The sequence below is a fragment of the Phyllobates terribilis genome, unplaced genomic scaffold (genome assembly GCF_046119375.1).
Source record: "Phyllobates terribilis strain yellow unplaced genomic scaffold, ASM4611937v1 Scaffold_5__5_contigs__length_657084704, whole genome shotgun sequence".
NCBI lineage: Eukaryota > Metazoa > Chordata > Amphibia > Anura > Dendrobatidae > Phyllobates > Phyllobates terribilis.
In genome coordinates, this window is record NW_027362765.1 from 99,256,216 (window position 1) to 99,282,276 (window position 26,061).

At 44.5% G+C, this 26,061-nt stretch overlaps 16 non-coding genes across 16 annotated transcripts; all 16 read left to right on the forward strand.

Moving 5' to 3' along the window:
• Nucleotides 1–458: 458 nt before the first annotated feature.
• On the forward strand, nucleotides 459–649 carry LOC141274227 (U2 spliceosomal RNA). Its single transcript, XR_012322512.1, has one exon. It is a non-coding gene; the product is annotated as a U2 spliceosomal RNA (small nuclear RNA).
• A 1,115-nt stretch (nucleotides 650–1,764) lies between these two features.
• LOC141274228 (U2 spliceosomal RNA) lies at nucleotides 1,765–1,955 on the forward strand. The gene has a single exon (XR_012322513.1). It is a non-coding gene; the product is annotated as a U2 spliceosomal RNA (small nuclear RNA).
• A 1,115-nt stretch (nucleotides 1,956–3,070) lies between these two features.
• Nucleotides 3,071–3,261, forward strand: LOC141149852 (U2 spliceosomal RNA). The gene has a single exon (XR_012246134.1). It is a non-coding gene; the product is annotated as a U2 spliceosomal RNA (small nuclear RNA).
• Nucleotides 3,262–4,376: 1,115 nt separating this feature from the next.
• LOC141274229 (U2 spliceosomal RNA) lies at nucleotides 4,377–4,567 on the forward strand. The gene has a single exon (XR_012322514.1). It is a non-coding gene; the product is annotated as a U2 spliceosomal RNA (small nuclear RNA).
• A 1,115-nt stretch (nucleotides 4,568–5,682) lies between these two features.
• Nucleotides 5,683–5,873, forward strand: LOC141149854 (U2 spliceosomal RNA). Its single transcript, XR_012246136.1, has one exon. It is a non-coding gene; the product is annotated as a U2 spliceosomal RNA (small nuclear RNA).
• A 1,115-nt stretch (nucleotides 5,874–6,988) lies between these two features.
• On the forward strand, nucleotides 6,989–7,179 carry LOC141274230 (U2 spliceosomal RNA). Its single transcript, XR_012322515.1, has one exon. It is a non-coding gene; the product is annotated as a U2 spliceosomal RNA (small nuclear RNA).
• Nucleotides 7,180–8,294: 1,115 nt separating this feature from the next.
• LOC141274231 (U2 spliceosomal RNA) lies at nucleotides 8,295–8,485 on the forward strand. The gene has a single exon (XR_012322516.1). It is a non-coding gene; the product is annotated as a U2 spliceosomal RNA (small nuclear RNA).
• A 1,115-nt stretch (nucleotides 8,486–9,600) lies between these two features.
• Nucleotides 9,601–9,791, forward strand: LOC141274232 (U2 spliceosomal RNA). Its single transcript, XR_012322517.1, has one exon. It is a non-coding gene; the product is annotated as a U2 spliceosomal RNA (small nuclear RNA).
• Nucleotides 9,792–10,906: 1,115 nt separating this feature from the next.
• LOC141274233 (U2 spliceosomal RNA) lies at nucleotides 10,907–11,097 on the forward strand. The gene has a single exon (XR_012322518.1). It is a non-coding gene; the product is annotated as a U2 spliceosomal RNA (small nuclear RNA).
• A 6,130-nt stretch (nucleotides 11,098–17,227) lies between these two features.
• LOC141150563 (U2 spliceosomal RNA) lies at nucleotides 17,228–17,410 on the forward strand. Its single transcript, XR_012246730.1, has one exon. It is a non-coding gene; the product is annotated as a U2 spliceosomal RNA (small nuclear RNA).
• Nucleotides 17,411–18,525: 1,115 nt separating this feature from the next.
• LOC141274234 (U2 spliceosomal RNA) lies at nucleotides 18,526–18,716 on the forward strand. Its single transcript, XR_012322519.1, has one exon. It is a non-coding gene; the product is annotated as a U2 spliceosomal RNA (small nuclear RNA).
• Nucleotides 18,717–19,832: 1,116 nt separating this feature from the next.
• Nucleotides 19,833–20,023, forward strand: LOC141274236 (U2 spliceosomal RNA). The gene has a single exon (XR_012322520.1). It is a non-coding gene; the product is annotated as a U2 spliceosomal RNA (small nuclear RNA).
• Nucleotides 20,024–21,132: 1,109 nt separating this feature from the next.
• Nucleotides 21,133–21,323, forward strand: LOC141274237 (U2 spliceosomal RNA). The gene has a single exon (XR_012322521.1). It is a non-coding gene; the product is annotated as a U2 spliceosomal RNA (small nuclear RNA).
• A 1,115-nt stretch (nucleotides 21,324–22,438) lies between these two features.
• LOC141274239 (U2 spliceosomal RNA) lies at nucleotides 22,439–22,629 on the forward strand. The gene has a single exon (XR_012322523.1). It is a non-coding gene; the product is annotated as a U2 spliceosomal RNA (small nuclear RNA).
• Nucleotides 22,630–23,744: 1,115 nt separating this feature from the next.
• LOC141274240 (U2 spliceosomal RNA) lies at nucleotides 23,745–23,935 on the forward strand. The gene has a single exon (XR_012322524.1). It is a non-coding gene; the product is annotated as a U2 spliceosomal RNA (small nuclear RNA).
• Nucleotides 23,936–25,050: 1,115 nt separating this feature from the next.
• Nucleotides 25,051–25,241, forward strand: LOC141274241 (U2 spliceosomal RNA). Its single transcript, XR_012322525.1, has one exon. It is a non-coding gene; the product is annotated as a U2 spliceosomal RNA (small nuclear RNA).
• Nucleotides 25,242–26,061: the final 820 nt, after the last annotated feature.

Here is a 26,061-nt window from a genome sequence, read left to right on the forward strand (position 1 = left end):
TGCCTGCAGTAGATGGAATGTGGCAATGGAACGCTGGCTGCGCGTGTCATAATAGGCTCTGAGCCTTTATATACCTGTGCACAGCAGCAGCCACCTTCAGTCTGCTGCTGGACAGCCAGCAGCAGCAGCAGCAGGAGAGGTATGTAATCAGGAGCCCTCCTGCTAAGGGTAGACAGCTGCTCGTTCCACCCCACCCCCCGCCTTAATTGGTTCTCCTCCCTTCCAACGGTGTTGAGGCGGGTGGGAACAGCAGGGGGTGAAGGTGCTGTGTTTAAAGAGGTGGAGTTATGCAGATCTAAAACGCGTGGATTGCAGCAGCAGCAAGCCGAAAAGTGCAGGCATGTAAGGGATCTAGAGGTTGACAACATGTCTTCTTAACGGGAGTCCAGGAGCTCATCTCCACAAATGGACTTTTCAGGATCCTTGGGTGGCTCCGTAGTTTGAAACCAATTCTGGTTATCGCTTCTCGGCCTTTTGGCTAAGATCAAGTGTAGTATCTGTTCTTATCAGTTTAATATCTGATACGTCCCCTATCTGGGGACCATATATTAAATGGATTTTTAGAACAGGGAGATGGAAAAAGAGCTTGCTCTGTCCACTCCACGCATTGACCTGGTATTGCAGTATCTCCAGGACCGGTGCACCCCTTCTTTAATGCAGTTTCTAAAATCAGAAAGAATTGAATTCAATGTTTTTTGTTCATTTTGCTTGTTTGTCGGATTTTGGGATGGACTCTTTGGCTTTGCTTTTCTTCTCCTCATTGGATTTTTCATGTTCAAAGTTGCAGAAGCCAGATTACAAGCTCATTTTGGTTCAACTTCAGCAACTGTGCATTGCATTGCCATGTAATGTGATGCAATGCTATCTTTCTAGCTCTCCCTTTTTACTTCCTTTTGGATAAACAGACATATTAGGCAAGCATTTTGGAGCTTTCACCTAAATAACTACAGGTGGTGAGATAAGCTGCACAATATAATTGACCTTTCAGTATATTGTTGCACACACACCATCTATTTAGCAAATGCCCTTGTTATCAACAGCAGCCTTTTAAACTCACCTGAGCTAACAGGTATGTGCGCTGGTTACTCTGCTGCGCTTAAAATTTCTTTTTTGGTTTGCTACAATGCCTTTTCTGAAACGTTGTCTCCTTCTGCTGGAACACTGACTTCTTTCATTTAATGCCTGCAGACTATAAAAGAGAACCCAACCCAAAAAGTTTGGTTGATTAGTCTGTGGCATTCTGTTAAACTGTTGCTTATGGCGGTCTCTGTGAGCTTCTCAGCGACATTCAGCCAGCCAGGTATCCTGCCTGCAGTAGATGGAATGTGGCAATGGAACGCTGGCTGCGCGTGTCATAATAGGCTCTGAGCCTTTATATACCTGTGCACAGCAGCAGCCACCTTCAGTCTGCTGCTGGACAGCCAGCAGCAGCAGCAGCAGGAGAGGTATGTAATCAGGAGCCCTCCTGCTAAGGGTAGACAGCTGCTCGTTCCACCCCACCCCCCGCCTTAATTGGTTCTCCTCCCTTCCAACGGTGTTGAGGCGGGTGGGAACAGCAGGGGGTGAAGGTGCTGTGTTTAAAGAGGTGGAGTTATGCAGATCTAAAACGCGTGGATTGCAGCAGCAGCAAGCCGAAAAGTGCAGGCATGTAAGGGATCTAGAGGTTGACAACATGTCTTCTTAACGGGAGTCCAGGAGCTCATCTCCACAAATGGACTTTTCAGGATCCTTGGGTGGCTCCGTAGTTTGAAACCAATTCTGGTTATCGCTTCTCGGCCTTTTGGCTAAGATCAAGTGTAGTATCTGTTCTTATCAGTTTAATATCTGATACGTCCCCTATCTGGGGACCATATATTAAATGGATTTTTAGAACAGGGAGATGGAAAAAGAGCTTGCTCTGTCCACTCCACGCATTGACCTGGTATTGCAGTATCTCCAGGACCGGTGCACCCCTTCTTTAATGCAGTTTCTAAAATCAGAAAGAATTGAATTCAATGTTTTTTGTTCATTTTGCTTGTTTGTCGGATTTTGGGATGGACTCTTTGGCTTTGCTTTTCTTCTCCTCATTGGATTTTTCATGTTCAAAGTTGCAGAAGCCAGATTACAAGCTCATTTTGGTTCAACTTCAGCAACTGTGCATTGCATTGCCATGTAATGTGATGCAATGCTATCTTTCTAGCTCTCCCTTTTTACTTCCTTTTGGATAAACAGACATATTAGGCAAGCATTTTGGAGCTTTCACCTAAATAACTACAGGTGGTGAGATAAGCTGCACAATATAATTGACCTTTCAGTATATTGTTGCACACACACCATCTATTTAGCAAATGCCCTTGTTATCAACAGCAGCCTTTTAAACTCACCTGAGCTAACAGGTATGTGCGCTGGTTACTCTGCTGCGCTTAAAATTTCTTTTTTGGTTTGCTACAATGCCTTTTCTGAAACGTTGTCTCCTTCTGCTGGAACACTGACTTCTTTCATTTAATGCCTGCAGACTATAAAAGAGAACCCAACCCAAAAAGTTTGGTTGATTAGTCTGTGGCATTCTGTTAAACTGTTGCTTATGGCGGTCTCTGTGAGCTTCTCAGCGACATTCAGCCAGCCAGGTATCCTGCCTGCAGTAGATGGAATGTGGCAATGGAACGCTGGCTGCGCGTGTCATAATAGGCTCTGAGCCTTTATATACCTGTGCACAGCAGCAGCCACCTTCAGTCTGCTGCTGGACAGCCAGCAGCAGCAGCAGCAGGAGAGGTATGTAATCAGGAGCCCTCCTGCTAAGGGTAGACAGCTGCTCGTTCCACCCCACCCCCCGCCTTAATTGGTTCTCCTCCCTTCCAACGGTGTTGAGGCGGGTGGGAACAGCAGGGGGTGAAGGTGCTGTGTTTAAAGAGGTGGAGTTATGCAGATCTAAAACGCGTGGATTGCAGCAGCAGCAAGCCGAAAAGTGCAGGCATGTAAGGGATCTAGAGGTTGACAACATGTCTTCTTAACGGGAGTCCAGGAGCTCATCTCCACAAATGGACTTTTCAGGATCCTTGGGTGGCTCCGTAGTTTGAAACCAATTCTGGTTATCGCTTCTCGGCCTTTTGGCTAAGATCAAGTGTAGTATCTGTTCTTATCAGTTTAATATCTGATACGTCCCCTATCTGGGGACCATATATTAAATGGATTTTTAGAACAGGGAGATGGAAAAAGCGCTTGCTCTGTCCACTCCACGCATTGACCTGGTATTGCAGTATCTCCAGGACCGGTGCACCCCTTCTTTAATGCAGTTTCTAAAATCAGAAAGAATTGAATTCAATGTTTTTTGTTCATTTTGCTTGTTTGTCGGATTTTGGGATGGACTCTTTGGCTTTGCTTTTCTTCTCCTCATTGGATTTTTCATGTTCAAAGTTGCAGAAGCCAGATTACAAGCTCATTTTGGTTCAACTTCAGCAACTGTGCATTGCATTGCCATGTAATGTGATGCAATGCTATCTTTCTAGCTCTCCCTTTTTACTTCCTTTTGGATAAACAGACATATTAGGCAAGCATTTTGGAGCTTTCACCTAAATAACTACAGGTGGTGAGATAAGCTGCACAATATAATTGACCTTTCAGTATATTGTTGCACACACACCATCTATTTAGCAAATGCCCTTGTTATCAACAGCAGCCTTTTAAACTCACCTGAGCTAACAGGTATGTGCGCCGGTTACTCTGCTGCGCTTAAAATTTCTTTTTTGGTTTGCTACAATGCCTTTTCTGAAACGTTGTCTCCTTCTGCTGGAACACTGACTTCTTTCATTTAATGCCTGCAGACTATAAAAGAGAACCCAACCCAAAAAGTTTGGTTGATTAGTCTGTGGCATTCTGTTAAACTGTTGCTTATGGCGGTCTCTGTGAGCTTCTCAGCGACATTCAGCCAGCCAGGTATCCTGCCTGCAGTAGATGGAATGTGGCAATGGAACGCTGGCTGCGCGTGTCATAATAGGCTCTGAGCCTTTATATACCTGTGCACAGCAGCAGCCACCTTCAGTCTGCTGCTGGACAGCCAGCAGCAGCAGCAGCAGGAGAGGTATGTAATCAGGAGCCCTCCTGCTAAGGGTAGACAGCTGCTCGTTCCACCCCACCCCCCGCCTTAATTGGTTCTCCTCCCTTCCAATGGTGTTGAGGCGGGTGGGAACAGCAGGGGGTGAAGGTGCTGTGTTTAAAGAGGTGGAGTTATGCAGATCTAAAACGCGTGGATTGCAGCAGCAGCAAGCCGAAAAGTGCAGGCATGTAAGGGATCTAGAGGTTGACAACATGTCTTCTTAACGGGAGTCCAGGAGCTCATCTCCACAAATGGACTTTTCAGGATCCTTGGGTGGCTCCGTAGTTTGAAACCAATTCTGGTTATCGCTTCTCGGCCTTTTGGCTAAGATCAAGTGTAGTATCTGTTCTTATCAGTTTAATATCTGATACGTCCCCTATCTGGGGACCATATATTAAATGGATTTTTAGAACAGGGAGATGGAAAAAGAGCTTGCTCTGTCCACTCCACGCATTGACCTGGTATTGCAGTATCTCCAGGACCGGTGCACCCCTTCTTTAATGCAGTTTCTAAAATCAGAAAGAATTGAATTCAATGTTTTTTGTTCATTTTGCTTGTTTGTCGGATTTTGGGATGGACTCTTTGGCTTTGCTTTTCTTCTCCTCATTGGATTTTTCATGTTCAAAGTTGCAGAAGCCAGATTACAAGCTCATTTTGGTTCAACTTCAGCAACTGTGCATTGCATTGCCATGTAATGTGATGCAATGCTATCTTTCTAGCTCTCCCTTTTTACTTCCTTTTGGATAAACAGACATATTAGGCAAGCATTTTGGAGCTTTCACCTAAATAACTACAGGTGGTGAGATAAGCTGCACAATATAATTGACCTTTCAGTATATTGTTGCACACACACCATCTATTTAGCAAATGCCCTTGTTATCAACAGCAGCCTTTTAAACTCACCTGAGCTAACAGGTATGTGCGCTGGTTACTCTGCTGCGCTTAAAATTTCTTTTTTGGTTTGCTACAATGCCTTTTCTGAAACGTTGTCTCCTTCTGCTGGAACACTGACTTCTTTCATTTAATGCCTGCAGACTATAAAAGAGAACCCAACCCAAAAAGTTTGGTTGATTAGTCTGTGGCATTCTGTTAAACTGTTGCTTATGGCGGTCTCTGTGAGCTTCTCAGCGACATTCAGCCAGCCAGGTATCCTGCCTGCAGTAGATGGAATGTGGCAATGGAACGCTGGCTGCGCGTGTCATAATAGGCTCTGAGCCTTTATATACCTGTGCACAGCAGCAGCCACCTTCAGTCTGCTGCTGGACAGCCAGCAGCAGCAGCAGCAGGAGAGGTATGTAATCAGGAGCCCTCCTGCTAAGGGTAGACAGCTGCTCGTTCCACCCCACCCCCCGCCTTAATTGGTTCTCCTCCCTTCCAACGGTGTTGAGGCGGGTGGGAACAGCAGGGGGTGAAGGTGCTGTGTTTAAAGAGGTGGAGTTATGCAGATCTAAAACGCGTGGATTGCAGCAGCAGCAAGCCGAAAAGTGCAGGCATGTAAGGGATCTAGAGGTTGACAACATGTCTTCTTAACGGGAGTCCAGGAGCTCATCTCCACAAATGGACTTTTCAGGATCCTTGGGTGGCTCCGTAGTTTGAAACCAATTCTGGTTATCGCTTCTCGGCCTTTTGGCTAAGATCAAGTGTAGTATCTGTTCTTATCAGTTTAATATCTGATACGTCCCCTATCTGGGGACCATATATTAAATGGATTTTTAGAACAGGGAGATGGAAAAAGCGCTTGCTCTGTCCACTCCACGCATTGACCTGGTATTGCAGTATCTCCAGGACCGGTGCACCCCTTCTTTAATGCAGTTTCTAAAATCAGAAAGAATTGAATTCAATGTTTTTTGTTCATTTTGCTTGTTTGTCGGATTTTGGGATGGACTCTTTGGCTTTGCTTTTCTTCTCCTCATTGGATTTTTCATGTTCAAAGTTGCAGAAGCCAGATTACAAGCTCATTTTGGTTCAACTTCAGCAACTGTGCATTGCATTGCCATGTAATGTGATGCAATGCTATCTTTCTAGCTCTCCCTTTTTACTTCCTTTTGGATAAACAGACATATTAGGCAAGCATTTTGGAGCTTTCACCTAAATAACTACAGGTGGTGAGATAAGCTGCACAATATAATTGACCTTTCAGTATATTGTTGCACACACACCATCTATTTAGCAAATGCCCTTGTTATCAACAGCAGCCTTTTAAACTCACCTGAGCTAACAGGTATGTGCGCCGGTTACTCTGCTGCGCTTAAAATTTCTTTTTTGGTTTGCTACAATGCCTTTTCTGAAACGTTGTCTCCTTCTGCTGGAACACTGACTTCTTTCATTTAATGCCTGCAGACTATAAAAGAGAACCCAACCCAAAAAGTTTGGTTGATTAGTCTGTGGCATTCTGTTAAACTGTTGCTTATGGCGGTCTCTGTGAGCTTCTCAGCGACATTCAGCCAGCCAGGTATCCTGCCTGCAGTAGATGGAATGTGGCAATGGAACGCTGGCTGCGCGTGTCATAATAGGCTCTGAGCCTTTATATACCTGTGCACAGCAGCAGCCACCTTCAGTCTGCTGCTGGACAGCCAGCAGCAGCAGCAGCAGGAGAGGTATGTAATCAGGAGCCCTCCTGCTAAGGGTAGACAGCTGCTCGTTCCACCCCACCCCCCGCCTTAATTGGTTCTCCTCCCTTCCAACGGTGTTGAGGCGGGTGGGAACAGCAGGGGGTGAAGGTGCTGTGTTTAAAGAGGTGGAGTTATGCAGATCTAAAACGCGTGGATTGCAGCAGCAGCAAGCCGAAAAGTGCAGGCATGTAAGGGATCTAGAGGTTGACAACATGTCTTCTTAACGGGAGTCCAGGAGCTCATCTCCACAAATGGACTTTTCAGGATCCTTGGGTGGCTCCGTAGTTTGAAACCAATTCTGGTTATCGCTTCTCGGCCTTTTGGCTAAGATCAAGTGTAGTATCTGTTCTTATCAGTTTAATATCTGATACGTCCCCTATCTGGGGACCATATATTAAATGGATTTTTAGAACAGGGAGATGGAAAAAGAGCTTGCTCTGTCCACTCCACGCATTGACCTGGTATTGCAGTATCTCCAGGACCGGTGCACCCCTTCTTTAATGCAGTTTCTAAAATCAGAAAGAATTGAATTCAATGTTTTTTGTTCATTTTGCTTGTTTGTCGGATTTTGGGATGGACTCTTTGGCTTTGCTTTTCTTCTCCTCATTGGATTTTTCATGTTCAAAGTTGCAGAAGCCAGATTACAAGCTCATTTTGGTTCAACTTCAGCAACTGTGCATTGCATTGCCATGTAATGTGATGCAATGCTATCTTTCTAGCTCTCCCTTTTTACTTCCTTTTGGATAAACAGACATATTAGGCAAGCATTTTGGAGCTTTCACCTAAATAACTACAGGTGGTGAGATAAGCTGCACAATATAATTGACCTTTCAGTATATTGTTGCACACACACCATCTATTTAGCAAATGCCCTTGTTATCAACAGCAGCCTTTTAAACTCACCTGAGCTAACAGGTATGTGCGCTGGTTACTCTGCTGCGCTTAAAATTTCTTTTTTGGTTTGCTACAATGCCTTTTCTGAAACGTTGTCTCCTTCTGCTGGAACACTGACTTCTTTCATTTAATGCCTGCAGACTATAAAAGAGAACCCAACCCAAAAAGTTTGGTTGATTAGTCTGTGGCATTCTGTTAAACTGTTGCTTATGGCGGTCTCTGTGAGCTTCTCAGCGACATTCAGCCAGCCAGGTATCCTGCCTGCAGTAGATGGAATGTGGCAATGGAACGCTGGCTGCGCGTGTCATAATAGGCTCTGAGCCTTTATATACCTGTGCACAGCAGCAGCCACCTTCAGTCTGCTGCTGGACAGCCAGCAGCAGCAGCAGCAGGAGAGGTATGTAATCAGGAGCCCTCCTGCTAAGGGTAGACAGCTGCTCGTTCCACCCCACCCCCCGCCTTAATTGGTTCTCCTCCCTTCCAACGGTGTTGAGGCGGGTGGGAACAGCAGGGGGTGAAGGTGCTGTGTTTAAAGAGGTGGAGTTATGCAGATCTAAAACGCGTGGATTGCAGCAGCAGCAAGTCGAAAAGTGCAGGCATGTAAGGGATCTAGAGGTTGACAACATGTCTTCTTAACGGGAGTCCAGGAGCTCATCTCCACAAATGGACTTTTCAGGATCCTTGGGTGGCTCCGTAGTTTGAAACCAATTCTGGTTATCGCTTCTCGGCCTTTTGGCTAAGATCAAGTGTAGTATCTGTTCTTATCAGTTTAATATCTGATACGTCCCCTATCTGGGGACCATATATTAAATGGATTTTTAGAACAGGGAGATGGAAAAAGAGCTTGCTCTGTCCACTCCACGCATTGACCTGGTATTGCAGTATCTCCAGGACCGGTGCACCCCTTCTTTAATGCAGTTTCTAAAATCAGAAAGAATTGAATTCAATGTTTTTTGTTCATTTTGCTTGTTTGTCGGATTTTGGGATGGACTCTTTGGCTTTGCTTTTCTTCTCCTCATTGGATTTTTCATGTTCAAAGTTGCAGAAGCCAGATTACAAGCTCATTTTGGTTCAACTTCAGCAACTGTGCATTGCATTGCCATGTAATGTGATGCAATGCTATCTTTCTAGCTCTCCCTTTTTACTTCCTTTTGGATAAACAGACATATTAGGCAAGCATTTTGGAGCTTTCACCTAAATAACTACAGGTGGTGAGATAAGCTGCACAATATAATTGACCTTTCAGTATATTGTTGCACACACACCATCTATTTAGCAAATGCCCTTGTTATCAACAGCAGCCTTTTAAACTCACCTGAGCTAACAGGTATGTGCGCTGGTTACTCTGCTGCGCTTAAAATTTCTTTTTTGGTTTGCTACAATGCCTTTTCTGAAACGTTGTCTCCTTCTGCTGGAACACTGACTTCCTTCATTTAATGCCTGCAGACTATAAAAGAGAACCCAACCCAAAAAGTTTGGTTGATTAGTCTGTGGCATTCTGTTAAACTGTTGCTTATGGCGGTCTCTGTGAGCTTCTCAGCGACATTCAGCCAGCCAGGTATCCTGCCTGCAGTAGATGGAATGTGGCAATGGAACGCTGGCTGCGCGTGTCATAATAGGCTCTGAGCCTTTATATACCTGTGCACAGCAGCAGCCACCTTCAGTCTGCTGCTGGACAGCCAGCAGCAGCAGCAGCAGGAGAGGTATGTAATCAGGAGCCCTCCTGCTAAGGGTAGACAGCTGCTCGTTCCACACCACCCCCCGCCTTAATTGGTTCTCCTCCCTTCCAACGGTGTTGAGGCGGGTGGGAACAGCAGGGGGTGAAGGTGCTGTGTTTAAAGAGGTGGAGTTATGCAGATCTAAAACGCGTGGATTGCAGCAGCAGCAAGCCGAAAAGTGCAGGCATGTAAGGGATCTAGAGGTTGACAACATGTCTTCTTAACGGGAGTCCAGGAGCTCATCTCCACAAATGGACTTTTCAGGATCCTTGGGTGGCTCCGTAGTTTGAAACCAATTCTGGTTATCGCTTCTCGGCCTTTTGGCTAAGATCAAGTGTAGTATCTGTTCTTATCAGTTTAATATCTGATACGTCCCCTATCTGGGGACCATATATTAAATGGATTTTTAGAACAGGGAGATGGAAAAAGAGCTTGCTCTGTCCACTCCACGCATTGACCTGGTATTGCAGTATCTCCAGGACCGGTGCACCCCTTCTTTAATGCAGTTTCTAAAATCAGAAAGAATTGAATTCAATGTTTTTTGTTCATTTTGCTTGTTTGTCGGATTTTGGGATGGACTCTTTGGCTTTGCTTTTCTTCTCCTCATTGGATTTTTCATGTTCAAAGTTGCAGAAGCCAGATTACAAGCTCATTTTGGTTCAACTTCAGCAACTGTGCATTGCATTGCCATGTAATGTGATGCAATGCTATCTTTCTAGCTCTCCCTTTTTACTTCCTTTTGGATAAACAGACATATTAGGCAAGCATTTTGGAGCTTTCACCTAAATAACTACAGGTGGTGAGATAAGCTGCACAATATAATTGACCTTTCAGTATATTGTTGCACACACACCATCTATTTAGCAAATGCCCTTGTTATCAACAGCAGCCTTTTAAACTCACCTGAGCTAACAGGTATGTGCGCTGGTTACTCTGCTGCGCTTAAAATTTCTTTTTTGGTTTGCTACAATGCCTTTTCTGAAACGTTGTCTCCTTCTGCTGGAACACTGACTTCTTTCATTTAATGCCTGCAGACTATAAAAGAGAACCCAACCCAAAAAGTTTGGTTGATTAGTCTGTGGCATTCTGTTAAACTGTTGCTTATGGCGGTCTCTGTGAGCTTCTCAGCGACATTCAGCCAGCCAGGTATCCTGCCTGCAGTAGATGGAATGTGGCAATGGAACGCTGGCTGCGCGTGTCATAATAGGCTCTGAGCCTTTATATACCTGTGCACAGCAGCAGCCACCTTCAGTCTGCTGCTGGACAGCCAGCAGCAGCAGCAGCAGGAGAGGTATGTAATCAGGAGCCCTCCTGCTAAGGGTAGACAGCTGCTCGTTCCACCCCACCCCCCGCCTTAATTGGTTCTCCTCCCTTCCAACGGTGTTGAGGCGGGTGGGAACAGCAGGGGGTGAAGGTGCTGTGTTTAAAGAGGTGGAGTTATGCAGATCTAAAACGCGTGGATTGCAGCAGCAGCAAGCCGAAAAGTGCAGGCATGTAAGGGATCTAGAGGTTGACAACATGTCTTCTTAACGGGAGTCCAGGAGCTCATCTCCACAAATGGACTTTTCAGGATCCTTGGGTGGCTCCGTAGTTTGAAACCAATTCTGGTTATCGCTTCTCGGCCTTTTGGCTAAGATCAAGTGTAGTATCTGTTCTTATCAGTTTAATATCTGATACGTCCCCTATCTGGGGACCATATATTAAATGGATTTTTAGAACAGGGAGATGGAAAAAGAGCTTGCTCTGTCCACTCCACGCATTGACCTGGTATTGCAGTATCTCCAGGACCGGTGCACCCCTTCTTTAATGCAGTTTCTAAAATCAGAAAGAATTGAATTCAATGTTTTTTGTTCATTTTGCTTGTTTGTCGGATTTTGGGATGGACTCTTTGGCTTTGCTTTTCTTCTCCTCATTGGATTTTTCATGTTCAAAGTTGCAGAAGCCAGATTACAAGCTCATTTTGGTTCAACTTCAGCAACTGTGCATTGCATTGCCATGTAATGTGATGCAATGCTATCTTTCTAGCTCTCCCTTTTTACTTCCTTTTGGATAAACAGACATATTAGGCAAGCATTTTGGAGCTTTCACCTAAATAACTACAGGTGGTGAGATAAGCTGCACAATATAATTGACCTTTCAGTATATTGTTGCACACACACCATCTATTTAGCAAATGCCCTTGTTATCAACAGCAGCCTTTTAAACTCACCTGAGCTAACAGGTATGTGCGCTGGTTACTCTGCTGCGCTTAAAATTTCTTTTTTGGTTTGCTACAATGCCTTTTCTGAAACGTTGTCTCCTTCTGCTGGAACACTGACTTCTTTCATTTAATGCCTGCAGACTATAAAAGAGAACCCAACCCAAAAAGTTTGGTTGATTAGTCTGTGGCATTCTGTTAAACTGTTGCTTATGGCGGTCTCTGTGAGCTTCTCAGCGACATTCAGCCAGCCAGGTATCCTGCCTGCAGTAGATGGAATGTGGCAATGGAACGCTGGCTGCGCGTGTCATAATAGGCTCTGAGCCTTTATATACCTGTGCACAGCAGCAGCCACCTTCAGTCTGCTGCTGGACAGCCAGCAGCAGCAGCAGCAGGAGAGGTATGTAATCAGGAGCCCTCCTGCTAAGGGTAGACAGCTGCTCGTTCCACCCCACCCCCCGCCTTAATTGGTTCTCCTCCCTTCCAACGGTGTTGAGGCGGGTGGGAACAGCAGGGGGTGAAGGTGCTGTGTTTAAAGAGGTGGAGTTATGCAGATCTAAAACGCGTGGATTGCAGCAGCAGCAAGCCGAAAAGTGCAGGCATGTAAGGGATCTAGAGGTTGACAACATGTCTTCTTAACGGGAGTCCAGGAGCTCATCTCCACAAATGGACTTTTCAGGATCCTTGGGTGGCTCCGTAGTTTGAAACCAATTCTGGTTATCGCTTCTCGGCCTTTTGGCTAAGACCAAGTGTCTTGTCTGGGGTCCTTGAGTGTTTTCCCTTGGCCTTCCGGCATCGCCATCTTGATGGCTTAAGCCGGTTGCTGCTTTAGGGGGAGAACGAGGAGGAACGAGAGAGTGATCATAATGGGCGTGAAGATACGCTATGCTGGGACCGATGACAATCGGGATCGCAATGCATTCCGCATTGAAGTTGATGCTGCTGTCAGAGAGCGTTTCAATCTGTCATATATGGTGCACGAGGTGATCTTCAAAATCCTGGAAGTGACAAGAGAAAACATCGTCTGCCTGCAGGAATCCCGGAAAGAAGGACGGTATGTCTTGGTGCTGCAATCTATGGCGGCTTGCCGGAACCTGTATAAGAAGTTGAGGGAGCAGGAGAAGAATCCAACCTTGCATGGTTTGACTTTTACAGTCTTGTACTCCAAAGGTGATGTTCCCCTAGTCATATTTATGTATAATCCCTTTGTGCACGAACATGACATTGCGACTTTTCTTAAGAGGCATTGTGACTTTGTGAGCAACAGTCACAAAATCATGAACGAGGAGAACTTATGGACTGGCAAATACAGATATTTTGTCAGATTTGGGGAAAGTTCTTCGGAGCCTGGAGGTGTTCATTACCCTCCCCAAAGTTTCTCTATCGGGAGAGATAGGGGTATTCTCTTCTTTCCTGAGGCCCCAGTTTTTTGCAGGAAATGTAAGAAGTACGGACACTTACAAGAGGTTTGTACTGCTGTGCCTGTTTGCTCCAAGTGCAACCAAAGTGGGCATGTTGCTAAGGACTGTACCAATCCAATTGTTTGCAATGCTTGTGGTATGGAGGGGCATGCCTTTAAGGATTGTACTCGTCGTGCGAACGAGGGCAAGGCAAGGGCATACTCTGAGGTGGTCTCGAACTCTCCGAGGCCTAAGAGTGTGGCACCTGAGGCCGCAGTTTCTTCCAGGGTGAAGGTAGTGGAACAGCGTGTGGAGACTGCTCCAGTGAGGGCGTCTGCTGACCTACTGGTGGAGCCCGGGAGAGTGGAAGAGGTTCTGGCAGCTGAGATGGACATTTCTTCCTATCAGGGGGGTTTCATTGACTCCTTTTGTGAAGAACGTGAGGGAGCCTTGGAAATCCCAGGGGACCCGGCTCTCAGTTGGAGCAGTGAAAGTATGGATGAAGAGGGAGCTGGAGGTCAAGGAGACTTCACTGAGACTGGGGTGAGGTCTTCTGAGGAACCGGACCGCGCTAAGAATAAAAGGGCCCGGTTGTCTGAACCATCAAGTAGCCAATGCGTGGCAAGTCCGGTGAGTGAGCGGGATTACCCAGTGGTTTCTCTTTCTCCTGCATCAACGGCTTACCTGGAGGAGAATTTGGAGTCCACTATCTTTCAGCTAAGTGGGAGTTCGCCAGATGACAAAGGATAAGGAAGGCATGTTTTTTTGCTGAGACTGGTGTTTCTGGTTTTTGAGCCAAAGAATGGTCTCTAAACCAAATTGCGACATTGCGTCCCTTAATGTAAGACTTTTAAAGTCTAGAGTTAGAAGATCTGTGATTCTGGACTTCTTACATAACCATTCTTTTGATATTATGTGTCTACAGGAGTGTGGTATAGAAGAACCCCTGGAAGACGCTGATTGGCCATATGGCCAGCATATCTGGTCTGGCTCTAGTGGGAATAAAAATGATGGAGTTGGGATAGTATTAAATAATAGAAATTTTGTTTTTGAATGTTATAAGGTAATAGAGGTGGGTCGTTGCATCTCTGCAGTTGTGTGTGGGAGGGGGTGGAAAGTTAAAATTATAAATATTTATGGTCCTACAAAAAAAGAAGACAGGTTAAGTTTATTAGATAAATTATGTTTAGAATTACCTGGTAGGATCCCTGTGATAGTAACAGGTGATTTTAACTGTGTAACTGAGGGGAAAGTTGATGCCTCAGGAAAAAAATTGGCAAACATTATTTCTGATTTTTTCTTTTTTGATGCTGCTGAGGTTTATTTGGGGAAGCCACCGCCACCAACCTATAAAGCTGACAGGGGTGGGATAACATCTAGGATTGATAGGATGTTTTTTTCTAAAAATATAATATGTGATGGTTTTTCTCAATTTTCAGTTCCTTTTTCGGACCATGTGTGCCTGAAAGGTGAGTTTAGAGGGGACTTAAGGCGGGTGCATGGGAGAGGTGTGTGGAAATTGAATGTGAGTTTGCTTAAGGATGAGAGAATTGTGAATGATTTTAAGAAAAAATATAGTTGGTGTAAATCTCAAAAGAGTAAGTTTGAAAGTGTGTTGGTGTGGTGGGATTGGATGAAGTATGAAGTGCAAAAGTTTTTCGTCGATGGGGCTATAAAAAGGCTGCCATGGTTAGGAGTCAATATAAAGATTTAATGATGAGGGTGGAATGGCTGGAGAAAATGAGGATGTGTGGTGTGGATGTGGATGATTTGTTAAGAAGTGCGAGAGAGGATTTGAAGAGGACTTTGGAGAGGAAGGGAAGGGAAATAATTTTTAGGTCAAAGGTGGTCCATCTTGATAAAGATGAAAAGTGTTCAAGATATTTCTTTAAAAAAATAAATGGTAAGAAGGAGGGTATGGAGGAGATTTTTGATGTGGATGGTGTTTGTGTGAGTGGGGAGGATGTAATGAAGGAAGTGGTCACGTTTTATGCTGAGTTGTTTGGCAGGAAGTGGGTGGATGAGAGTTTGAAAGAAGAAGTGCTTAAGACTTTGGATTGTAAGGTGGATAAGGATGGATGTTCTGGTCTATGTGAGGCAGTGATTGAGGAGGAAGTTAAGAAAGCGGTGTTTGGTGCAAGGAAAAATGTGACGCCTGGGAAGGATGGTTTGCCTGTGGAGCTATATGTTATGATGTGGGAAGTGATGGGTATGGATTTAGTGGAAGTGTGTCAGTTTATGTGGGAGAATGGGATGCTTGCGGGTTCAATGAAGGAGGGAGTGGTGGTCTTAATCCATAAGAAAGGGGATAAAAGGTGTTTGAGTAATTGGAGGCCAATTACGCTTCTGAACGCCGATTACAAGGTATTCAGTAAAATTTTGGCGTGTCGGATGCGTGTGGTTGTAGCTGATGTGATTGGTAAAGATCAAGTGTGTGCAGTGCCTGGTAGATGTATGACGGATAATCTGTGTCTTTTAAGAGATGTGTTGTGGGATTGTAAAGTAAGAAAGCAGAAGTGTATGGTGATGGCTGTTGACTTTGAAAAGGCGTTTGATCGCGTGTCTCATGTGTTTCTATTTGAGGTTTTGCGTAGAATGGATTTTCCGGAGAAATTTGTGCGTGCCGTGAGAGGATTGTATGGGGAGGTGGTGAGTGAATTTCTGGTGAATGGGTTTTTGAGTGAGAAAGTGTGTATTAGGTCTGGTGTGAGGCAAGGTTGTCCCATGTCACCGGTATTATTTGTGTGTGTGATTGAGTCACTGCTGTGTATGATTCGGAAAGAGAAAGTGGTGCGTGGTTTGCTAGTGCCAGGCAGTGGTGGAATGACTGTGAAAGTCTTAGGATATATGGATGATGTAGTAGTGGTGAGTGAGAGTGTGGCCTCTATGGAGAGAGTAAAATTGTTGTTGAATTTTTTTTGTGGCGCGTCAGCGTTTCGTGTGAATTGGAACAAATGCATGTTTAAATGTTTTGGTGACAATAGGATTAGGATGGATGGTGTGGCTAGTGTGGATGGTGCAATTAAAGTGTTGGGAGTTTTTTTTAATGATGATTTGAAAGGTTATGAGAGTTGGGATGAATGTGGTGAGCGGATTGTGCGGAAGATGAATTTTTGGAAGTTACGTTCTTTGTCTTTGGTAGGGAAGGTTCTTATTATTAAGGCTGTTATTCTCCCTATTTTGCTTTATGTTTCTTGTATTTTTCCAGTGCCCTATAGGAAAATTAAAAAAGTGGAGAAACTAATTTTTGTGTTTTTTTGGGGCAGTAGGATGGAAAGACTTAAGAGAGAGATTTTGTTTAAGCAATATTTGTATGGGGGACTGAAGTTTCCGAATATTGAAGTGTTTCTAACATTGCATTTTATTAAGACTACGGTCATTTTGATTGGGAAGAATAATAAAGGGGCATTTATGTGTAAGTATTTGGCTGGATGGATGCTGTATGGTCTGAATTGGGTGAAGCGTGATAAGAATGTGCCTGTTGCTTTTAAGTGTCCTGAGTGGTATGGTTTGATTGAGAAGTTTGTGAGGAAGAATGATTTGTTAGCAGTTGCAATGAAAGACTTTATGTTGGTTAAGAAGGTGATGGGGAAGATGTGTGTGAATGAGTGTGAGAGTAATGTGGTGGGATTGCGTTCTATGGAAGTTGCGCGGGTATGGAAGAAGTTAAGCATTCAAGGTGTGTCGAATAGACAGCGAGATATAGTATGGATGGGCCTTCATAATATTTTGCCAGTGAGGGATTTTCAGAAGAAAAGAGATCTCATAAGATCTGCAGTATGTCCAAGGGATGGTTGTGGAGCGAATGAGACGGTGAGGCACCTTATGTGGGATTCTAATTTTGCGTATGATGTGTGGAAAGGTGTGGGTGGACTGTGTAAAGGGGTTGCTGGTGTGAAGTTTATTGATTGGAGAGTGGCTATGTTTGGTTTTGGTGCTAGTCGTCGTGGCCTAGAAAGGATGATGTGGTTTATTATGGTGTGTGTGCAGGAGAGCTTGTGGGATGTGAGAAATTTGTGTGTGTTTAAAAGAGTAAATTTAACAGTAAATGATTGTATTAGGTTGATCTTAGCAAGACTATATGTAATCTATTTGTGGGATACAAGAGAAGGTGGTGGTGGTGGAACAGATTCTGAAGGTGTGTGGAAATACCTTAAGTGGCAGGATATGGTTAAATACCGTTGATATTTTTTCTGGAAATGTCTCTGGCATAGGATTACTTGTTTGTATTTTTGTTGAATAATACTTTAATAAAGAAACCACAATGATGTTTATGAAGTGGCAGTATAACTTATGACGAAGTCTGGTTAACTGTTTGCTTATATCTAAACCTGAGTGGTTTTAAAAAAAAAAAAAAAAAAAAATCTGTTCTTATCAGTTTAATATCTGATACGTCCCCTATCTGGGGACCATATATTAAATGGATTTTTAGAACAGGGAGATGGAAAAAGAGCTTGCTCTGTCCACTCCACGCATTGACCTGGTATTGCAGTATCTCCAGGACCGGTGCACCCCTTCTTTAATGCAGTTTCTAAAATCAGAAAGAATTGAATTCAATGTTTTTTGTTCATTTTGCTTGTTTGTCGGATTTTGGGATGGACTCTTTGGCTTTGCTTTTCTTCTCCTCATTGGATTTTTCATGTTCAAAGTTGCAGAAGCCAGATTACAAGCTCATTTTGGTTCAACTTCAGCAACTGTGCATTGCATTGCCATGTAATGTGATGCAATGCTATCTTTCTAGCTCTCCCTTTTTACTTCCTTTTGGATAAACAGACATATTAGGCAAGCATTTTGGAGCTTTCACCTAAATAACTACAGGTGGTGAGATAAGCTGCACAATATAATTGACCTTTCAGTATATTGTTGAACACACACCATCTATTTAGCAAATGCCCTTGTTATCAACAGCAGCCTTTTAAACTCACCTGAGCTAACAGGTATGTGCGCTGGTTACTCTGCTGCGCTTAAAATTTCTTTTTTGGTTTGCTACAATGCCTTTTCTGAAACGTTGTCTCCTTCTGCTGGAACACTGACTTCTTTCATTTAATGCCTGCAGACTATAAAAGAGAACCCAACCCAAAAAGTTTGGTTGATTAGTCTGTGGCATTCTGTTAAACTGTTGCTTATGGCGGTCTCTGTGAGCTTCTCAGCGACATTCAGCCAGCCAGGTATCCTGCCTGCAGTAGATGGAATGTGGCAATGGAACGCTGGCTGCGCGTGTCATAATAGGCTCTGAGCCTTTATATACCTGTGCACAGCAGCAGCCACCTTCAGTCTGCTGCTGGACAGCCAGCAGCAGCAGCAGCAGGAGAGGTATGTAATCAGGAGCCCTCCTGCTAAGGGTAGACAGCTGCTCGTTCCACCCCACCCCCCGCCTTAATTGGTTCTCCTCCCTTCCAACGGTGTTGAGGCGGGTGGGAACAGCAGGGGGTGAAGGTGCTGTGTTTAAAGAGGTGGAGTTATGCAGATCTAAAACGCGTGGATTGCAGCAGCAGCAAGCCGAAAAGTGCAGGCATGTAAGGGATCTAGAGGTTGACAACATGTCTTCTTAACGGGAGTCCAGGAGCTCATCTCCACAAATGGACTTTTCAGGATCCTTGGGTGGCTCCGTAGTTTGAAACCAATTCTGGTTATCGCTTCTCGGCCTTTTGGCTAAGATCAAGTGTAGTATCTGTTCTTATCAGTTTAATATCTGATACGTCCCCTATCTGGGGACCATATATTAAATGGATTTTTAGAACAGGGAGATGGAAAAAGAGCTTGCTCTGTCCACTCCACGCATTGACCTGGTATTGCAGTATCTCCAGGACCGGTGCACCCCTTCTTTAATGCAGTTTCTAAAATCAGAAAGAATTGAATTCAATGTTTTTTGTTCATTTTGCTTGTTTGTCGGATTTTGGGATGGACTCTTTGGCTTTGCTTTTCTTCTCCTCATTGGATTTTTCATGTTCAAAGTTGCAGAAGCCAGATTACAAGCTCATTTTGGTTCAACTTCAGCAACTGTGCATTGCATTGCCATGTAATGTGATGCAATGCTATCTTTCTAGCTCTCCCTTTTTACTTCCTTTTGGATAAACAGACATATTAGGCAAGCATTTTGGAGCTTTCACCTAAATAACTACAGGTGGTGAGATAAGCTGCACAATATAATTGACCTTTCAGTATATTGTTGCACACACACCATCTATTTAGCAAATGCCCTTGTTATCAACAGCAGCCTTTTAAACTCACCTGAGCTAACAGGTATGTGCGCTGGTTACTCTGCTGCGCTTAAAATTTCTTTTTTGGTTTGCTACAATGCCTTTTCTGAAACGTTGTCTCCTTCTGCTGGAACACTGACTTCTTTCATTTAATGCCTGCAGACTATAAAAGAGAACCCAACCCAAAAAGTTTGGTTGATTAGTCTGTGGCATTCTGTTAAACTGTTGCTTATGGCGGTCTCTGTGAGCTTCTCAGCGACATTCAGCCAGCCAGGTATCCTGCCTGCAGTAGATGGAATGTGGCAATGGAACGCTGGCTGTGCGTGTCATAATAGGCTCTGAGCCTTTATATACCTGTGCACAGCAGCAGCCACCTTCAGTCTGCTGCTGGACAGCCAGCAGCAGCAGCAGCAGGAGAGGTATGTAATCAGGAGCCCTCCTGCTAAGGGTAGACAGCTGCTCGTTCCACCCCACCCCCCGCCTTAATTGGTTCTCCTCCCTTCCAACGGTGTTGAGGCGGGTGGGAACAGCAGGGGGTGAAGGTGCTGTGTTTAAAGAGGTGGAGTTATGCAGATCTAAAACGCGTGGATTGCAAGCAGCAGCAAGCCGAAAAGTGCAGGCATGTAAGGGATCTAGAGGTTGACAACATGTCTTCTTAACGGGAGTCCAGGAGCTCATCTCCACAAATGGACTTTTCAGGATCCTTGGGTGGCTCCGTAGTTTGAAACCAATTCTGGTTATCGCTTCTCGGCCTTTTGGCTAAGATCAAGTGTAGTATCTGTTCTTATCAGTTTAATATCTGATACGTCCCCTATCTGGGGACCATATATTAAATGGATTTTTAGAACAGGGAGATGGAAAAAGAGCTTGCTCTGTCCACTCCACGCATTGACCTGGTATTGCAGTATCTCCAGGACCGGTGCACCCCTTCTTTAATGCAGTTTCTAAAATCAGAAAGAATTGAATTCAATGTTTTTTGTTCATTTTGCTTGTTTGTCGGATGTTGGGATGGACTCTTTGGCTTTGCTTTTCTTCTCCTCATTGGATTTTTCATGTTCAAAGTTGCAGAAGCCAGATTACAAGCTCATTTTGGTTCAACTTCAGCAACTGTGCATTGCATTGCCATGTAATGTGATGCAATGCTATCTTTCTAGCTCTCCCTTTTTACTTCCTTTTGGATAAACAGACATATTAGGCAAGCATTTTGGAGCTTTCACCTAAATAACTACAGGTGGTGAGATAAGCTGCACAATATAATTGACCTTTCAGTATATTGTTGCACACACACCATCTATTTAGCAAATGCCCTTGTTATCAACAGCAGCCTTTTAAACTCACCTGAGCTAACAGGTATGTGCGCTGGTTACTCTGCTGCGCTTAAAATTTCTTTTTTGGTTTGCTACAATGCCTTTTCTGAAACGTTGTCTCCTTCTGCTAGAACACTGACTTCTTTCATTTAATGCCTGCAGACTATAAAAGAGAACCCAACCCAAAAAGTTTGGTTGATTAGTCTGTGGCATTCTGTTAAACTGTTGCTTATGGCGGTCTCTGTGAGCTTCTCAGCGACATTCAGCCAGCCAGGTATCCTGCCTGCAGTAGATGGAATGTGGCAATGGAACGCTGGCTGCGCGTGTCATAATAGGCTCTGAGCCTTTATATACCTGTGCACAGCAGCAGCCACCTTCAGTCTGCTGCTGGACAGCCAGCAGCAGCAGGAGAGGTATGTAATCAGGAGCCCTCCTGCTAAGGGTAGACAGCTGCTCGTTCCACCCCACCCCCCGCCTTAATTGGTTCTCCTCCCTTCCAACGGTGTTGAGGCGGGTGGGAACAGCAGGGGGTGAAGGTGCTGTGTTTAAAGAGGTGGAGTTATGCAGATCTAAAACGCGTGGATTGCAGCAGCAGCAAGCCGAAAAGTGCAGGCATGTAAGGGATCTAGAGGTTGACAACATGTCTTCTTAACGGGAGTCCAGGAGCTCATCTCCACAAATGGACTTTTCAGGATCCTTGGGTGGCTCCGTAGTTTGAAACCAATTCTGGTTATCGCTTCTCGGCCTTTTGGCTAAGATCAAGTGTAGTATCTGTTCTTATCAGTTTAATATCTGATACGTCCCCTATCTGGGGACCATATATTAAATGGATTTTTAGAACAGGGAGATGGAAAAAGAGCTTGCTCTGTCCACTCCACGCATTGACCTGGTATTGCAGTATCTCCAGGACCGGTGCACCCCTTCTTTAATGCAGTTTCTAAAATCAGAAAGAATTGAATTCAATGTTTTTTGTTCATTTTGCTTGTTTGTCGGATTTTGGGATGGACTCTTTGGCTTTGCTTTTCTTCTCCTCATTGGATTTTTCATGTTCAAAGTTGCAGAAGCCAGATTACAAGCTCATTTTGGTTCAACTTCAGCAACTGTGCATTGCATTGCCATGTAATGTGATGCAATGCTATCTTTCTAGCTCTCCCTTTTTACTTCCTTTTGGATAAACAGACATATTAGGCAAGCATTTTGGAGCTTTCACCTAAATAACTACAGGTGGTGAGATAAGCTGCACAATATAATTGACCTTTCAGTATATTGTTGCACACACACCATCTATTTAGCAAATGCCCTTGTTATCAACAGCAGCCTTTTAAACTCACCTGAGCTAACAGGTATGTGCGCTGGTTACTCTGCTGCGCTTAAAATTTCTTTTTTGGTTTGCTACAATGCCTTTTCTGAAACGTTGTCTCCTTCTGCTGGAACACTGACTTCTTTCATTTAATGCCTGCAGACTATAAAAGAGAACCCAACCCAAAAAGTTTGGTTGATTAGTCTGTGGCATTCTGTTAAACTGTTGCTTATGGCGGTCTCTATGAGCTTCTCAGCGACATTCAGCCAGCCAGGTATCCTGCCTGCAGTAGATGGAATGTGGCAATGGAACGCTGGCTGCGCGTGTCATAATAGGCTCTGAGCCTTTATATACCTGTGCACAGCAGCAGCCACCTTCAGTCTGCTGCTGGACAGCCAGCAGCAGCAGCAGCATGAGAGGTATGTAATCAGGAGCCCTCCTGCTAAGGGTAGACAGCTGCTCGTTCCACCCCACCCCCCGCCTTAATTGGTTCTCCTCCCTTCCAACGGTGTTGAGGCGGGTGGGAACAGCAGGGGGTGAAGGTGCTGTGTTTAAAGAGGTGGAGTTATGCAGATCTAAAACGCGTGGATTGCAGCAGCAGCAAGCCGAAAAGTGCAGGCATGTAAGGGATCTAGAGGTTGACAACATGTCTTCTTAACGGGAGTCCAGGAGCTCATCTCCACAAATGGACTTTTCAGGATCCTTGGGTGGCTCCGTAGTTTGAAACCAATTCTGGTTATCGCTTCTCGGCCTTTTGGCTAAGATCAAGTGTAGTATCTGTTCTTATCAGTTTAATATCTGATACGTCCCCTATCTGGGGACCATATATTAAATGGATTTTTAGAACAGGGAGATGGAAAAAGAGCTTGCTCTGTCCACTCCACGCATTGACCTGGTATTGCAGTATCTCCAGGACCGGTGCACCCCTTCTTTAATGCAGTTTCTAAAATCAGAAAGAATTGAATTCAATGTTTTTTGTTCATTTTGCTTGTTTGTCGGATTTTGGGATGGACTCTTTGGCTTTGCTTTTCTTCTCCTCATTGGATTTTTCATGTTCAAAGTTGCAGAAGCCAGATTACAAGCTCATTTTGGTTCAACTTCAGCAACTGTGCATAGCATTGCCTTGTAATGTGATGCAATGCTATCTTTCTAGCTCTCCCTTTTTACTTCCTTTTGGATAAACAGACATATTAGGCAAGCATTTTGGAGCTTTCACCTAAATAACTACAGGTGGTGAGATAAGCTGCACAATATAATTGACCTTTCAGTATATTGTTGCACACACACCATCTATTTAGCAAATGCCCTTGTTATCAACAGCAGCCTTTTAAACTCACCTGAGCTAACAGGTATGTGCGCTGGTTACTCTGCTGCGCTTAAAATTTCTTTTTTGGTTTGCTACAATGCCTTTTCTGAAACGTTGTCTCCTTCTGCTGGAACACTGACTTCTTTCATTTAATGCCTGCAGACTATAAAAGAGAACCCAACCCAAAAAGTTTGGTTGATTAGTCTGTGGCATTCTGTTAAACTGTTGCTTATGGCGGTCTCTGTGAGCTTCTCAGCGACATTCAGCCAGCCAGGTATCCTGCCTGCAGTAGATGGAATGTGGCAATGGAACGCTGGCTGCGCGTGTCATAATAGGCTCTGAGCCTTTATATACCTGTGCACAGCAGCAGCCACCTTCAGTCTGCTGCTGGACAGCCAGCAGCAGCAGCAGCAGGAGAGGTATGTAATCAGGAGCCCTCCTGCTAAGGGTAGACAGCTGCTCGTTCCACCCCACCCCCCGCCTTAATTGGTTCTCCTCCCTTCCAACGGTGTTGAGGCGGGTGGGAACAGCAGGGGGTGAAGGTGCTGTGTTTAAAGAGGTGGAGTTATGCAGATCTAAAACGCGTGGATTGCAGCAGCAGCAAGCCGAAAAGTGCAGGCATGTAAGGGATCTAGAGGTTGACAACATGTCTTCTTAACGGGAGTCCAGGAGCTCATCTCCACAAATGGACTTTTCAGGATCCTTGGGTGGCTCCGTAGTTTGAAACCAATTCTGGTTATCGCTTCTCGGCCTTTTGGCTAAGATCAAGTGTAGTATCTGTTCTTATCAGTTTAATATCTGATACGTCCCCTATCTGGGGACCATATATTAAATGGATTTTTAGAACAGGGAGATGGAAAAAGAGCTTGCTCTGTCCACTCCACGCATTGACCTGGTATTGCAGTATCTCCAGGACCGGTGCACCCCTTCTTTAATGCAGTTTCTAAAATCAGAAAGAATTGAATTCAATGTTTTTTGTTCATTTTGCTTGTTTGTCGGATTTTGGGATGGACTCTTTGGCTTTGCTTTTCTTCTCCTCATTGGATTTTTCATGTTCAAAGTTGCAGAAGCCAGATTACAAGCTCATTTTGGTTCAACTTCAGCAACTGTGCATTGCATTGCCATGTAATGTGATGCAATGCTATCTTTCTAGCTCTCCTTTTTTACTTCCTTTTGGATAAACAGACATATTAGGCAAGCATTTTGGAGCTTTCACCTAAATAACTACAGGTGGTGAGATAAGCTGCACAATATAATTGACCTTTCAGTATATTGTTGCACACACACCATCTATTTAGCAAATGCCCTTGTTATCAACAGCAGCCTTTTAAACTCACCTGAGCTAACAGGTATGTGCGCTGGTTACTCTGCTGCGCTTAAAATTTCTTTTTTGGTTTGCTACAATGCCTTTTCTGAAACGTTGTCTCCTTCTGCTGGAACACTGACTTCTTTCATTTAATGCCTGCAGACTATAAAAGAGAACCCAACCCAAAAAGTTTGGTTGATTAGTCTGTGGCATTCTGTTAAACTGTTGCTTATGGCGGTCTCTGTGAGCTTCTCAGCGACATTCAGCCAGCCAGGTATCCTGCCTGCAGTAGATGGAATGTGGCAATGGAACGCTGGCTGCGCGTGTCATAATAGGCTCTGAGCCTTTATATACCTGTGCACAGCAGCAGCCACCTTCAGTCTGCTGCTGGACAGCCAGCAGCAGCAGCAGCAGGAGAGGTATGTAATCAGGAGCCCTCCTGCTAAGGGTAGACAGCTGCTCGTTCCACCCCACCCCCCGCCTTAATTGGTTCTCCTCCCTTCCAACGGTGTTGAGGCGGGTGGGAACAGCAGGGGGTGAAGGTGCTGTGTTTAAAGAGGTGGAGTTATGCAGATCTAAAACGCGTGGATTGCAGCAGCAGCAAGCCGAAAAGTGCAGGCATGTAAGGGATCTAGAGGTTGACAACATGTCTTCTTAACGGGAGTCCAGGAGCTCATCTCCACAAATGGACTTTTCAGGATCCTTGGGTGGCTCCGTAGTTTGAAACCAATTCTGGTTATCGCTTCTCGGCCTTTTGGCTAAGATCAAGTGTAGTATCTGTTCTTATCAGTTTAATATCTGATACGTCCCCTATCTGGGGACCATATATTAAATGGATTTTTAGAACAGGGAGATGGAAAAAGAGCTTGCTCTGTCCACTCCACGCATTGACCTGGTATTGCAGTATCTCCAGGACCGGTGCACCCCTTCTTTAATGCAGTTTCTAAAATCAGAAAGAATTGAATTCAATGTTTTTTGTTCATTTTGCTTGTTTGTCGGATTTTGGGATGGACTCTTTGGCTTTGCTTTTCTTCTCCTCATTGGATTTTTCATGTTCAAAGTTGCAGAAGCCAGATTACAAGCTCATTTTGGTTCAACTTCAGCAACTGTGCATTGCATTGCCATGTAATGTGATGCAATGCTATCTTTCTAGCTCTCCCTTTTTACTTCCTTTTGGATAAACAGACATATTAGGCAAGCATTTTGGAGCTTTCACCTAAATAACTACAGGTGGTGAGATAAGCTGCACAATATAATTGACCTTTCAGTATATTGTTGCACACACACCATCTATTTAGCAAATGCCCTTGTTATCAACAGCAGCCTTTTAAACTCACCTGAGCTAACAGGTATGTGCGCTGGTTACTCTGCTGCGCTTAAAATTTCTTTTTTGGTTTGCTACAATGCCTTTTCTGAAACGTTGTCTCCTTCTGCTGGAACACTGACTTCTTTCATTTAATGCCTGCAGACTATAAAAGAGAACCCAACCCAAAAAGTTTGGTTGATTAGTCTGTGGCATTCTGTTAAACTGTTGCTTATGGCGGTCTCTGTGAGCTTCTCAGCGACATTCAGCCAGCCAGGTATCCTGCCTGCAGTAGATGGAATGTGGCAATGGAACGCTGGCTGCGCGTGTCATAATAGGCTCTGAGCCTTTATATACCTGTGCACAGCAGCAGCCACCTTCAGTCTGCTGCTGGACAGCCAGCAGCAGCAGCAGCAGGAGAGGTATGTAATCAGGAGCCCTCCTGC